The 15,269-nt window shown below is 41.2% G+C and overlaps 1 long non-coding RNA gene across 1 annotated transcript; it reads right to left on the reverse strand.

Annotated features, from left to right (window-relative positions):
• Positions 1-286: 286 nt before the first annotated feature.
• Positions 287-14,993, reverse strand: LOC128849989 (uncharacterized). Its single transcript, XR_008447517.1, has 4 exons — positions 14,857-14,993; positions 14,677-14,739; positions 13,002-13,627; positions 287-747 (listed from the first exon to the last, which is right to left on the reverse strand). It is a non-coding gene; the product is annotated as an uncharacterized LOC128849989 (long non-coding RNA).
• Positions 14,994-15,269: the final 276 nt, after the last annotated feature.

Genomic DNA, 15,269 nt, shown 5'->3' on the forward strand with positions numbered 1-15,269 from the left:
AATAGATCAGTATGTTGCTTGCAGTAAACTGAAAATACTTCTCCTCTGTTATCATTGACTTTACACTTGTTTTTAACAAAATTTAATTGCTGTGAATCCTTTATTAAAAACCTTGCTATAAACTGCATTATGGAATAGATCCTGCTGCTAAAGACACCCCAGAATCTTGAAAAAGTGTAAGTTAAAGAAGTGAGTGGTGGAGGGCTCTGCAACTTCAAAAGCCATAGGTTGTCTCCAGCTAGTAACAGGTAAGAAATTTCTGGTCATTCATTGTGCTAGTGGTCTAAGAAAGTGCAACCCTGACCCCCACTGAGTCCCTCTTTGATTATCTTCACTTCAATTCATACCCCTCTGTACCCCTGAGGTCTCACTGTGATGATCCTTCATGGTGCAAATTGAAGTTCACCTGAATTCCATGCCTCGCTTTAGCCAGTGCTGAACCAGTTTCTGCACCTTTCTTTGCAGCATGAGGGATGTTATGGTGACATCTCTGCACTACTGCTCAATTCTAAAGGGTCAGTGCTGTAGTGTGTGCTGGCAAAAGCCAAGGGGAGTCCTTGACTTTAGTGTTGATGACTGAGTCCAATGCTGTGTGTTTATGACTTCTTTCCTTTTTGCAGACTGCATACTGAGGCCACACTAACTGTTCCGTGTTCTGGCTTTAGTTCAGTAGGTTTACATCTTTTGAAATCAGTGGGGAAACTCCTCCTTATTTCTGTAGTAGTAGAATTAGGCGCTATCGCTCACCTAATAGGAAACATAAAAAGAGAAGACAAAGTATGCAATTAGATATGTTTGTCTAGGAAATAAACAGTCCTGACAACAGTGCTTACAGCCAGATCGTCTCAGGCAAGTCATTTTAATTCTTCGTATCTATTTTATATTCTATATTTTACCTGCTGAGATCTGTAGGTCCTTAGGAACACCTATGAACTCTCTCTCTAACACTGTATGTTTAAATGATGCAGTCCATATGGGGAATATAGAAGAGTAGTTTATTTGTTTTCATGAACTGCTTAAAAAATAGACGGATACTTTTAATGAAGTTCAAATAAGATGATTTTAGCACATTTTCAGTAGCAGGGAAAAGTTGATTAGACTGGCGCCTGGTTTGATTAGCCATATGCTGAACTGACTATTTTGATTTGACGTATCCTCTCCTGGCATAAAAATGAATAACAATGACAAGTTTTACTTTTAAACACTGAAACACAGACAGTGCAGAGTGAACTTTCATCAGTTCTGCTGCAGTTCGTGAAGAAAAGAGCTAAAAGAGAGTTAACTCAGCTGAGGAACTGGAAGCAAGAATAATTATCCTCTTAATAAGTTGTCCCAGAGAAAAAAAAAAAAAAGATTAAAAGACTGGAAGAAAGAGATCAGGGCTGGTATTGACAGTTGTGTTTGAACAGAGAGAGATCTGAGTTTATATCCAGTCTTTAATATGTCATTCAAAGTCACAGCAAGGTGTGTGATAGGCTGAAGAGTTTGGAAGAGTGAGTGTATCCACGAGATAGTCTTTTATTTTAAGGGTTGCACTGGCCACCTGAGGAGAGAGATGACCTCCATCCTTGACAGAGAGGCAGCCTGCATCCTTAGCTCTGCTGGCTGATGTTTTGACATCTCCCAGAGTGCAAAGTTATCACTTGAGTTTTGTGTTACATCCAAAACCTTAAAATCCAGATTTATGCTTTCCTCTTCATCCCGAATATCAGTGCCTCAAAAATCCTTCCGATTTCAAATTTATTTTGCATAGGATTGGGAAGATAAAGGCGAATTAGTTCCACTTTGTCAAGCTTGTGTTATTCCAAGGCAGTTTAACAATGGCTCTTTAAGCAGAAGTATTATCTCAGCATCGCGGAGGAGCACAGGGGCATTCTCTTGGGTCCGTTGGTGTTTTGAAGTCTGCTTGTTAACTATTAACATCTACTGTGGGACATCCAGCCTGCGCTGCTGTAAAACCTATCCAGGAAAAGCCCTTCCCCCTCCTCTCCTCAGAGGTTCTTTTAGCATTTCCTAATTAGCACCCAGAAAAGGAGTTGGACAGTTTTAAATCCAAGGTCAAGGGAAACTCTGTTAACTGAGAAAACCACATGACTGCCCTGGGGCTTTTCCTCAGCAGGACGAAGCTGGGCAGAGGGACAAAGCAGCCTCTCTGCAAGCCTTGGGGCCTCTTTCCTGCCACCATCCCCCAGTAACCCCAGCAACCCACCCGCAGACACCAGCAACGCGTTAGGGTTACTGGCTGGCAACCCTACCAAAGGGTTTCCATGGCCACCTGTTCCATAGTCAGGCTCCTGGCAGGAGGCTCTCTGTTGCAGCCAGCAGGACGGGCAGGGGCAGCAGTTCCCCATGCACCTTCCTGCCGTCCCATCTCTGGATGATGACATCCCTCCCCACCTGTGTCCCATAATTTCTGCCACTGCATGAACAGTTACTTATTTCTCCACTCTCTTCATCTTATTTTTATTTTCTTTCCACAGGTTTTTTAAAAATTGGCTTAAAAAAAGAAAACATCTTAACTTTCCCAGCACTCCCAATACAGGCTTCAAGGATCATTCCTGGAGCAGTTAAACCATCCCAAAAAGAGTTTAAAAAAAACCCCAAGCAAGAAAACAAACCCTACATTAGACACTGTTTTTTGACTCAAGCAAACTCTTTGGAGATGACCTTGTTGTTTTCCCCACAGACAGTGAGATGCCCATCCCCGTTGCCTGCAGGGCGAGAGGGCAGGGTGCGGAGGGCACTGTCCCCACAGCTGTGCCCCTGAGAGCTCCTGTGGCCCCAGACCTCGAGCTCCAGCCTCCGCTCAGGGGCGGACACACAGGAAGGGTATTCCACGATGAGCAGGTGCCACGTGCCCATAGTCAAAGGGACACTCCAAGGACTTCACTTTTCACTGGGAGATGGAGCCAGGCTTTGGCCCTATTCATCCCTTAGGGATGGGAAACCAAGGATTACCTTTGGACTGGAAGTGGTGACAACAGTGTTTTGATGAATAAATCTATCTCGAGCAAACACGTAGGAAGGGAAAACTGGTCTTTCCACTTTGCCAAGGGCCAGGTTTCAAGGATGTTTCATTCTAGCTGTGTTCCATTCAGAAAACTGTATTTTTCAGCAGAATACATCTCTTGAAAGTTTTATATAGCAAAAAAATCAGATTTGTTTTGTATGTTTCTCTTTCATACAGGGGAACAAACTGCTCCACACAATTTCTCCAGCTAGCAGTATTCTTTCTACAGAATTTACTGTTTAAGTGCATACCAAGACCCATGAAAAATAACCCATTTATTCCAATTTTCAACAAACCTGTCCCCTTATTTCTAAGTACATGTAGCCCCAGGCTTGCAATCTACTCTATGTGGATACAGAGATCCGGGCAAAGCAGCTTGCAGGTTCCCAGCTTATATTGGAAATGTGCTGCCACAAGGTGAACCGAATTATAAGACTGATGGACTGTAAAGTATATTTTCCTTTGCCATGGCTATTATTACTAAGGGGTGCTCACAGGAGTGCCATTTTACAAATAAGCAGCAATTAAGTTATAAGTTAAATTATACTTAAGCCTTTGTCTGTACAGCAACCTTCATTCTAGGTACTCAGTCCTTTAAGCATTCACAAGTTTCCCATTGCAGTCATAAATACATTGATGAGGAAACTGAGCCACAGACAACTGAAGAGTCTTCCACAAATGTTACAAAAGGTCTCTGCAGGTCTGCTTTCAGGAAGCTTGAGTCCTAGGCACACAGATGCTGTTGTGGCTCAGGAAGAACAGAGAGTCTAGCATGTTAGCAGTGCACAGCACAGTTCTGCATCACAATCTGCCAGGACGCCAGGGCATGGGGCAGCAAATGTCACCTTTCAAACCCTGTTCAGACTGGGAAGTCACACTTTTGTATGGCACTGCCTTCCTGACAGGCTCAAAGGACTCGCAGATGCTGCACACCTCAGCAGCCATGGACAGCTCTAGTGTCCAGAAACCCTCTGTAGGTGATGAAAAACAATTCTTTGACAATTGTATTTATCATGTTCAGACTTCATACCTTTGAAATATGTCCCCAGGTAGTTTGTATTGGGTTTACATGATGAAGTTTTAGTAGCAGGGAGACTGCAGGGGTGGCTTCTGTGAGAAGACACTAGAAGCTGTCCCTATTTTGGACAGACACAGTTCCAGCAGGCTGAAAGATGGATCCACTGCTGGGCAGAGATGAGCCCATCAGTAATGCTGAGATAATACAACTAAGAAAGAGTACAAAACACTGCAGAGGACCTATGTGAGAGAGGACCGGGAAATAAGTGAGAAAATCAACCCTGCAGACACCAAAGTCTGTGAGAGAAGGAGGAGGAGTAGGTGCTCCAGGTGCCAGAGCAGATTCTCCTGCAGCCTGTAGAGAACGCCATGGTGAAATAGGTTGAAGAACTGGAGTTCTTGAAGAACTACAGTTTCCAAAAATGTTCTGATGCTGCTCCATCAGCTGCCCTATCATACAATGCAAACAGAATACTGAGCACTAGATACGTAGATACTACCTACACCACAACTTCTGAACTGTGAAAAATACGTGGGTGGAAAAGGAATCTTTCTGATTTGTTTGAGCCATGCTTAGTAAATTCACTCTTACTAAGCCCTAGAAGCTTTGACCAGTGTATGTACTCCTGCAGTTCTTTTCTCTTTCTGTGTGTGTGTTCCTGATGGAAAGCCTTTCCATACAACGCACTCAATATCATAGGGCAAGTCGACCATCCTTAAAGCACCACAGCTGTAAGATTTTTATTTGATTCTTCAGTGGAGCACAAAAGCTTTCACTGACCCCCTCACTGGCATTTCCACACCTGAAAAAAGCCAGGAGCATGGGCTGCTGTGATAGGCCTTTTCTCAGCATTCAGTTACCAACTGTTTCTTCCAAACCTGCCTCTGGGCATCAGAAGCTCCTTATTTTCTCTCCGGGCCAAAAATATATGAGTTCTCTTACAGTGGGGCTGGAATCTGGAACTCACTGGACTTACAGGTATGTCAATCAAAAGAGGAAGCTCAAAGAGAACGTACTTCCACTGATGGCTGAAAACGGCGATCATGTATCAATAGATGAGGAAAAGGCTGAGGTACTTAACAACGTTTTTGCCTCAGTCTTCACTGACAACCTCTCTCCTCACCCCTCCTGGGTCATAGGACAGCAAGATGGTGATCAGGGGGTTAGACCCCCTCCCACAGTAGAGGAGGATCACGTTCGTGACCACCTGAGGAATTTGAACATATGTAAGTCTATGGGACCTGATGAGATGCATCCCAGAGTCCTGACGGAACTGGCAGATATGGTTGCCAAGCCACTCTGCATGAAATCTGAAAAGTCATGGCATTCAGGAGAAGTCTCTGGTGAGTGGAAGAAGGGTAATATTGTGCCCATTTTTGAAAAGGGTAGAAAAGACGACCCTGAGAACAACTGACCTGTGAGCCTCACCTTTGTTCGTGGTTAGATCATGGAACAGATCCTCCTAGAAGTTATGCTAAAGCATATGAAGGACATGGGATTAATGGCAGCCAGCATGCCTTCACCAGTGCAAATCCTGTCTGACCAACTTGGTGGTTTTCTATGATGGGGTAACCACAGCAGTGGACATGGTTAAACCGACGGATGTGATCTGTCTGGACTTCTGTAAAGCCTTTGACACAGTCACCCACAACATCCTTCTCTCTAAATTAGAGAGATATGGATTTGAAGGGGGAGGGTAAGGTGGATAAGAATCTGGTTGGATGGTCATATTCAAAGACTAGTGGTCAATGGCTCAAAGTCCAGATGGAGAGTGGTGATCCAAAGGGATCTGTACTGGTACCAGTGCTGTTTAACATCTTTATCAATGATATTGACAGCGAGATTGAGTGCACCCTCAGCAAGTTTGCAGCTAACATGAAGCTGAGCATTGTAGTTGCCACACTGGAAGGATGAGGTGTCATCCAGAGGGACCTAGACAGGCTAGAGAAGTGGGCCTGTGAGAAATTCATGAGGTTTAATAAGGCCAAGTGCAAGGTCCTACACCTAGGTCAGGGCAATTCCTGTTTTCAGTACACGATGGGGGATGATGTGATTGAGAGCAGCCCTGCTGAGAACGACTTGGGGGTACTGGTTGATGAGAAGCTCAACATGAGCTGGCAATGTGTCTCCGAGTAGATCTTATAGCGACCTTCCAGTACCTGAAGAGGATCTACAGGAAAGCTAGAGAGAGGCTATCCATAAACGTTTGTGGTGATAGGATGAGGGAGAACGGGTATAAACTGGAGAGGGGCAGATTTAGACTAGACATTAGGAAGAATTTCTTCACCACGAGAGTGATGAGACACTGGCACATGTTGCCAAGGGAAGTTGCCCCATCCCTGGAGGTGTTCAAGGCCAGGTTGGATAGGGCCTTGGGCAATGTGATTTAGTGGGATGTCCCTGCCCATGGCAGGAGGGTTGGGACTAGATACTTTAAGGTCCCTTCCAACCCAAATGATTCTATGATTCTATGATTCTATGAAAATGGCAATTTTCCAAAGTGGTCTTCTCTTCCTATGGCATTTCCTCACTTTATCACCTCAGCAGAGAAGCAAGATCTGGGATCTGTCATCTTGGAGTTTTTCTCCCCAAAAGAATTTACTGTCAAAGCTCCCTGAACAAGTTTCACAAGTATAAGTTGTAATAATGTTGCTTGCTGTGGTCTTAGCAAGTGAAAAGAAAGAATGTCTATAAACTTTTCCTAAAAGTAAACACAGAGCATTTCTGCTAACTGATGCTGAATGGGACAGCACACAGCAACTGCCTACCGCAGCATTGTGAGAACATGAAGGTGAAGCTCATGGATACTAGAAGTCCTGGTTAAGAAGCTCACAGGGATAATTTTAATGGCAATGATGACTAATTCTGTATCTGCAGAACACAGGACTGAAAAGGAGCTGCCGAGACACTGTTTCACGTTATCAATCGTCACAGGAAACCATAACATGAGAGATTTTTTCTTAAGTATATGAAGTTCAGTCTTAGAACTTGCTCAACGCCCTCATGACTTTTAGAAGATTCCTCTACAGTCAGATTGCTCTAGCAGTTTAAAACAATCTTATAATTTCCCGCAGTTAGTACTTTCTTGCTCTTTTGCCAGCATTATTCCACAGCTCAGATAGCTCTCATCTCTCCTGTCATGTTTATAGAAAGCAATTACATCTTTCTGCAATTCAGAAGGAAGCTTCTTCTCTTCTTCTCTAGCTCCTCATGCAGTGGGTGCAAATTAGTGACAAAAAAAGTCAAGGCCACATCAAGCATTCCATTTCCTTTCCCCTCATAATCATAGGTTCATCACAAGCTGTCAGTACATGTACTAGGCAAAAGCATACTCCAGTCACAGATCTACTGACCTCATGGAGGGAAGGACAGCCATGCTAGGGTCAGCTGAAATATCACCTCACAGAGCAGATATTTGCTAGCAAAGTAAGGAAAGAAGGACAGCTGACAAGTAAATGGCATGGATGATCACAGGGTAGTGCTCAAGCCAGTTCCTAGGCTCTGTTAAATTTGCTTATACACACAGCTTCTGGGATCTAGTGGAAGCTCATGCCTTAAAGTTAATCATTTATCTTGGGATGTTATTCTTTATCAAGAGAAATGTAATTTTTACAATAATTGCAAAGGATACATTTCCTTCATGACGTCTACTTCTGCTCTCAGTACCTTTCTGTAAGTCCAGAGCAATGTGGACATCTACTGCTTACTGCTTATTGCTGATTGAATGGAAGAGAGAGAGCTGTTCTAAAGGGCAAAGCACAGCCCAGCTGACATATGGACTGCAGCAGTGCGTATCTACCATCATCTACGTAGAAGTATCAAAGTACATGACTAAAGAGAAAGCTAATAGCATCTGACTCTCAACTCTTTTGCTTCAAAAATGTGAGCCTGTGATCAACATTATTGATGACTATGTTCATTAGTTTAATTAATAATGTAATTAATTAACTAATTAATTAAAATTGCTATAGCCCATGTGAGCAAGTCAATATTTTGCACCTGATAAGTGAAAAAAACTATTCAAAATATTATTACAAATGTTTTGGAAGTGGTTGAATAAAAAGATAAGTTTATATCATTAGGTATGCGTGCAGTACTTTTTCTTCTAAGAGAAGTACTTTTGCTTTTAAGATAATTTAGTCTTTAGAGAAGAGAGAGGTTGACAGCCAAAGAAAGATACCTATCCCCTTCATTCTCAGACCAGGTATATTGGGAGCATTTGGCTTGTTCTGAGCTTTTGAAGACGACTATTCACTTTGAAGTTTGTCTTTTCTGTCAGTGAAGCCAGCAGTTTTTCATTTCTGTCAGTGGAAATGATGAGGTACTTTGAAGTTTTCTTTTTCTGACATATTAGCAGCACTTAAAATCTACATAGTATAGAAGTCACCTTTTCTGGAAATGTTCTCATGATTCTCTATGAGAATATTCAGTGTGGGTGTTTATTTTATTTCCATGTTGCAAAGTAATGGCCCCTTTTTCCTGTAAAGCATGGTCTGAAAGATAGAGACAGTCTGATAAGTAATTTTGAGTCTCACCTGTTGGAATGCAAATACAATTTTAAATCTATGTAAGAGAATAATAAAGGAACTGATTCTAAATTTAGGAAAGGAATAAAAGGAACATTGATGAATATTAAAATTATAAGTAAATAGAACATCTTATCATGTGGTTTTATTCATACATTCTCACGAGTTATGAAAATGGAGAGAATGGTGCTGTATGTGTGCACTGATCTAAATTAGACAAGTCACATCAATGGCTAAACCTATGGTTTCATGGCATGCGAGAATAAGCTAGAAAAACAAATAGGAAAAAAACCCCCACAAAGTTCTAAATATTTTTGCTAGTTCAAATGTTGCACATTTCTGAACTTAAGATGATGACCATAAGATCCCTCTTTTTAATCTAAGCCTCTTTATTTAACTATAGTATATCAGATTACTGTTTTGTATTCAGTTACAGTGTATATTGCTTGGGGACAGGAACACAGAAATTTATTTCATCTTCTAATAATAATCAGAAGATCATTGAAATGCATTTTAGCTAAGTCAAAGGGAAAGCTTTTCATGTAAGAACAAATAATTCATGTAAGAGAACAATGAGAATACAGGAAATTTCATTCAAACCTGTGAAACCCCTCCTTTCACTGAAGTGTGGTTAAACACTAGAACTGGTTGCCCAGAGAAGCTGAGAAGTCTCAAACCTTGGATATATTCAAAACCCTGGACACAGCCTTGAACCACCTGCTGGAGCTGACCCTGCTTTGATAGGGGCATTTGGACAAGACAGGCTCCAGAGATGCCTTCCAGCCACAGTGATTCCATGAACAATGGTGATTTACCGTCTCATAGTAGGTCCCAATGTGATATTATTGCTAATGTGGCTAAACGTGGCTGGACACAATAGCAATAAAATACCCCAGATGAGCAGGGAAATATGTAGGGCACTGATGAAATAAGTACTTGAATTCTTAGCTTTGTTTTGAATCCCCACTTCAAACACAAAGTTCAGAAAGTGGAGTGGGTTCAGAAAGAGGTACACAGAAGATTAGTCATCTGAAAAAAAAACCCCATATTTCACAATCAGAACTTTTTCTGCTTGATTTACTGATGAGATCACTTGGTTACAGTCCTTCAAGTTAATGCAGCAAAATTTTCCAGCAGTGGAGAGCTTTATAAGAGAACATTAAAAAAATGAAGACTGAATAGCTGGCTCAAAAAAGCCAGAGCAGCAGTATACTGCACTTTTAACACAAAGAATGACTTTGCATTTGAGTAAGTTAAATCCTAGGAGAATGCTATGGCTTGTGTAATGCAGAAAATAATCTTGAATAGTCGCTTCTGGTCTTAAAATACGCTATATCTAACAGTATACACTGACGCTGAAGAAGACTGAACTGTTTCTTTCTCAGCTTATCTACCCAAATAGTTGACAGTCATGGTCCTGCTTCATTGGAAAGTCTATATTGCAGAAGTAAATTAGAAGTATTGTATGGTAGACTACACATAGATGGTATTTAGAATACAGATAGTCTATAGAGTATAGATAGGCTATAGACAGGTGCTCTTTGTGTATTTAAAAGAAAATACCAGACCTCTGAGAGTACTGCAGGCTCAGAACAGTGTATGTCTGACTACACATGTGATCACATTACAGTATGCTCCTTTTCAAAAGCTGTGATTGTTATTACCAGATCATATTTTCTTTGCATTATGACTTGCACACAAAATTATCCCAAGGATATTACAGGGTGTTGATCTGTCTATGGAGGGGGAAAATGGGATGGCCAGTAATGCCAAGACATGAATAAAAACGGAAGAAGTAGTTCAGTATACAGAGACCCAAATTTAATGGCATATCAGGGTCACTCAAATTCTCTAGATAAGATCAGAGTAGGAAATGAATGCAAGGCTTATGCCTGCACAAAGAGGCCATTCTTTGCAGAGATACAAGTATTGCACAAAGTGAGTGGGCAAAGTTTGCCTCCCACATTTCTTTCATTACTCATATCTAACACCTGCTAGTTAACTAACATCCATTTTTCATACTGGCCTGCTCCAGTTCCACTGAACATTAATGTCAGTAAAACAATCTCTCACTTCATGTTACCTTGCAGAGATAAAAATAGTAGTGCTGCCAAAGCCGTGCAAACTGGATTCAGCGGAACTAAATGAATTTTAAAGCAGAGTGTACCATATTCTCAATCCCTTGTGGGAGAGAGGGTTGCCATCAGATGAGTGGAAAAAGAAAGCAACTATCTAACTACAACCGGTGACAATGTGTGACTGAATAGACCTCAAAAAGAACTGTGCACTGGAAGCAAAAAAACCTTAAAACAGGTAGAGTGGCAGTTTTCCAGTTTGGGATGTAAGCAGGACACCAAACTTCACTAGCGTTACAGTTCCTCATGGGACTGTTATCGTGAATACGAAATCACAGTTTTATGTCTTACCTAGAAAACATTATATATAGCACCTGAGCACACACTGAATTGACCATTGATAGACCAGTTGCTCGGACTGCCTGTTGTCTAGTTAATTGTCACCACTAGTATCTAGAGCACAAGAATATTCTCAAAATCACCTGCACAGTTATTGAGCCAGGGCTTGGCAGACGGCATGATCACATGTGGCTTTGGTCTGGAGACCTAAGACTCTAAATCAATACTACACTGGCAACTTCAGGGAGACTGCAGTGATTTCTACTGCCTGAGAGGGTAAATACATCAGTTCAGAGGGTCAGAATATGGATCAATTGCTATACTTTTTGCTATATGATATATGGCACCATGCTCTATACAGAAAAGTATATATAACAGAAAAGTAGTAGCTGATGAGACAGAGAAAATGATCTTATATGCATCTGCTGAAGAGAAAAAGATGGAGGATAACTTCATAACCTTTGCTTTCTAGTGTGGCCCAACAAAATGTGTTTAGACACATTTATTCTGTAGTCTCTAACCATACTGACAAGACTATGATGAATGAGAATTGCTCCAAGCACAATATTCTCTTTTTTTCATTGTTGGTGACTCTCCACATAAGCTGTCTTTCATGGCCTAATTCTTAATGCTGGTCTTTATGCATTTTGGGCTGCGGTGCTTTGATATGCTAATGAATTTTGCTGTGCTGTTAATAACTCAAAGCTACAGGACACCCAGTGATATCATTATTACTAGCTTGTGTATGATTGTTCTGTCTTCTTGCCAAATTTTTGCCTAGCATTTTCAGCTGGGAAAAAATAATGTGCCCATCTGGGAGGACAGGTAAGGAGTATTTGACGTGACCCTGCATTTTGCTGACCTACATTGCCTGTGAGATCTAAGGCACGTGACATGCATGTTGGGAGTACAAGTTTAGCAAGGGTATTTGCTTGCAGGGAAGGGACTTTCCTTTGACTATTTTTTTATTGTTTTCTAAGTGAACTTTGTGCTGGGAAGAAGGGAGTGGAAAAAAACTGTTTGCTGAATGTGGGTGAAGCAGGCATATTTAAGACAAGTATTCCCAGGCAGTACCACCAACCTGCCCCTAACACGACAGAGAGCTGAAAGAATAGGGTATTTTTAATGACAGCTTACACCTTTCCATCAGAAACTGCCAGTGGCTCCTGGGAAATTTTTATTGTTCCCCTCTGGCAGTGAGACTGAGAACCTAATCTCATTCCACATGGGCCCAGGCTCCCGTATCAGTACTTTTATAGCAAGTAGGAACTTTCAAAATAGTGTATAATCATTAACATCAATAGTAGTAGCCCACTGAGGTATCACTGCAGATTTCCAATAGGAAGGTGCCTTGCAGTGGACTGTGGCAGCCACAACTCCTGTATTCTTAAAGTATTAACTTTATGATTTGCTGTGACTTTGGAGTAATGTACAATACATTAAGAAAAAAAAAATCTCCAGAAAACTCATTGAAATGCCTTGCTCTTACCTCCCCACTAGAAGGGAAAGGTATTTTTTCCACATATATTCAGTCATTCAGTGACCACATGGAATGTATCCATGTGCCCTGGGTCCAATTGAGCGCATCTTCCCAGGTTGTTTCACACTCACAGCCTCACTTGTTTGCCTCAGTGCTGTGAGACTGTGACACACTGAGGTGCCCCCTAAGATCCACAGCCCCACAGAAGTTTGTGGTATTCAGCATCGCACAGAATTAGGTCATTAGCTTCAGATTCCAAGTCTGTTCAAGTTACTGTGTTAGAAGTATGAAAGGCTTCCTGTATTTCCTGCAGAGCTCAGAGCAGGTCCAGAGTTCCTCAGCTGTACGGCCAAAACTTACTTTTTTCTGCCGCAAGTACTAAAGGAAAATAACTCCATGATACTTCCTTTCTTTCCTCATCTCTCACTTTCCCAAAAGTACAGGATTCCTTTGCTCCTCATCTTCCAAAATACAGTCCCTCACCACCCCCGTGCATCCCAGCCTCATGCCATCTCACACCAGTTCCCTTTCCTCACAAGTAAGCAATACCTACTTTCCAGCCAGCGTTGCTGTCACACAAGTGAAGAGAGTAAATGGAAACCCCCAGGTACAGGCCAGACCTTGTTCTTGTGTCTGATGGGGTAAAAAGTGAGAAGAGAATTGAGATCCAGCAGTGTAGGCGTGGAGTCTGCTTCTCCTGTTGTCTTGGGGGGTGTGAAAGGCACAAGATTTGACCAGTCAGATGCTGCTGTGGTCCCTATCTGTGCACTATTTCCTATATAGGGAGAAAATTTCTTCTGGCTTTGCAGCTGTGAAGGTCAAACTGCTGTATGCATCACTTTGATTTTCTTTTTCTGTTTATGACTTAAAATCTGAGAGGATGTCACACCTGATGGAGGAGATGCAGAGTTTTTACGAGTTCAAGACAACTTCCAGACTTACAGGCTGTAGAAGGTCCTTGCTCCAAAGCACCCACATAACGAGATTCAGTGGATGAAGGTACTGGATTGGATCAACCTAAGAAGTCACAGACATTGTCATGCCTTGTCCTGGCGCCACAGCTGAAAGGTACTGGAAAAATGCTGAGGTATTTCCTTAAATATATCTTTTAGAAGCTTTTAGAATCTGGGTTGGTTGGGTTTTCTTCTTTTTAACAAAAGAATTGAAATCTGGTGAGGGCTACAATAAAAAAAAAGGGGAAAACATTACACTTCACCAATGAAAAATATTAAAAAAATTCAGGAATAATCTGAAAAGCTGGAGGAAAATAATTTCATTTTAAGTCATTACAAGTAAAGCAGGAGCTGCCACAGTAGTCTCAATAGTGAATTGGCAGTCAGGTTACCTCCATATCTGAGTTGCAATTGCGTCACATAAAACTAACTTCTTGTCAGCCTTTGCTACTGAACCAACTCCTTGACTGTCATACCAGTTTTTCCTAGCTCAATACTACTTTTCAGTCTAAGGCATAGAGGCTTTTGAAATTTTTTACTGAAAAGTTTTTTTTATTGAAAACAACATGTTTTAAAATAAATAATTTTATTAATGTAAGGTACTGTTTTATAATTTCCATTATTGTTGCTAATAATATCAACAGTAAAAAGCTATTTACACCATTGGAACATAGGAATAAGTCTATTGGATCACATTAAAGATCCAGCTAGCTCATAGAAGTCAGAGTTTAAGGAAGAGTGTAAGAATAATAGAAGCATTTTACATTCCAGGTTTCAGCTATCAGAGAAGCTCCTCATCTAGAAGTTGCAGTCATAGCTATTTATGTTGTTAGTGGGTTTATCTTCTACAAACTCATGGAGTGAACTCATCACTCAGTATCCAAAATATTCTATGGCATGAGTTCCACTGTTTGGCTGTCTACTATGTGAAAAGTACATCCTTTTGACTGTTTGAAATGGAACATTGTTGAATACAACAAGTTCATTATATTAGTATGATTTCTGAATTATGAGAAATAAGACTCCCTGATTAATCTCTTATTGTCACTCAGACTTTGTAGACCAATATTATACTCCCCTCCCTCCCCAAGTTGTCTCTGTTTTGAAGACACTTGGGCGTGATGTATTTGTTCCTAATAGAGGTGTCATTTCTTTGATCTCTTGTGTTTCCCTTCTTTGACTCTCTCATAACCTTGTTGTGACAGAGGGGCTTGAAGAGCCTATACCATTCAAGTTGAAGGTGCATTATGGGTTTATTTGACAATGTAGTGTTACCTTTTGTGTTGTTTTCTATTTCTTTTTTGAGAATCCTGAATTCAAAATAGCTTCTTTGTCTTTCTGTAAAAGGAAAAAAAAAAAAAAAAAGAAAAATAGGAAATAGGAACATTACAGGAGTCTCCAAGAACTCAGCTACAGTGGACATTGACACAAATAATACATTACAATAATACCAACTTGATGGCTGGTGGGATGATGCGTTGTCTGGACTTATGATTACAAGAGCTGCATTTGCCAGTTTAATGAGACACAATGATGTAAGCAGATGTGACAGTTCTTTCCTGAGAGGCTGCCTGCCCCTTGTTGAAAGATTTCGTTGCCTAAGGTTTCAGAAGAGAGAGAAAGAGAGATACGTCATTTACGTGGGTGTTTTCTTGCTCTGCAGGCAGCCAATTATTGCCTATCACATCTCACACAGCTGCTATTCTGCACACACAAGCCCAGGCAGATGTCACATCCTATTTTCACAACTCTGGCCAACCAATCAAGGCAAACATGGAAAATGTAATATTCCAGGCCTTGCAGGTGGAGTCTGAGTTACCACCAACTATAATATTCCTCCCTATGCCATGGAGAAGCCTAACAACCAA

The sequence above is a fragment of the Cuculus canorus genome, chromosome 1 (genome assembly GCF_017976375.1).
Source record: "Cuculus canorus isolate bCucCan1 chromosome 1, bCucCan1.pri, whole genome shotgun sequence".
In the NCBI taxonomy this organism is placed as follows: Eukaryota; Metazoa; Chordata; class Aves; order Cuculiformes; family Cuculidae; genus Cuculus; species Cuculus canorus.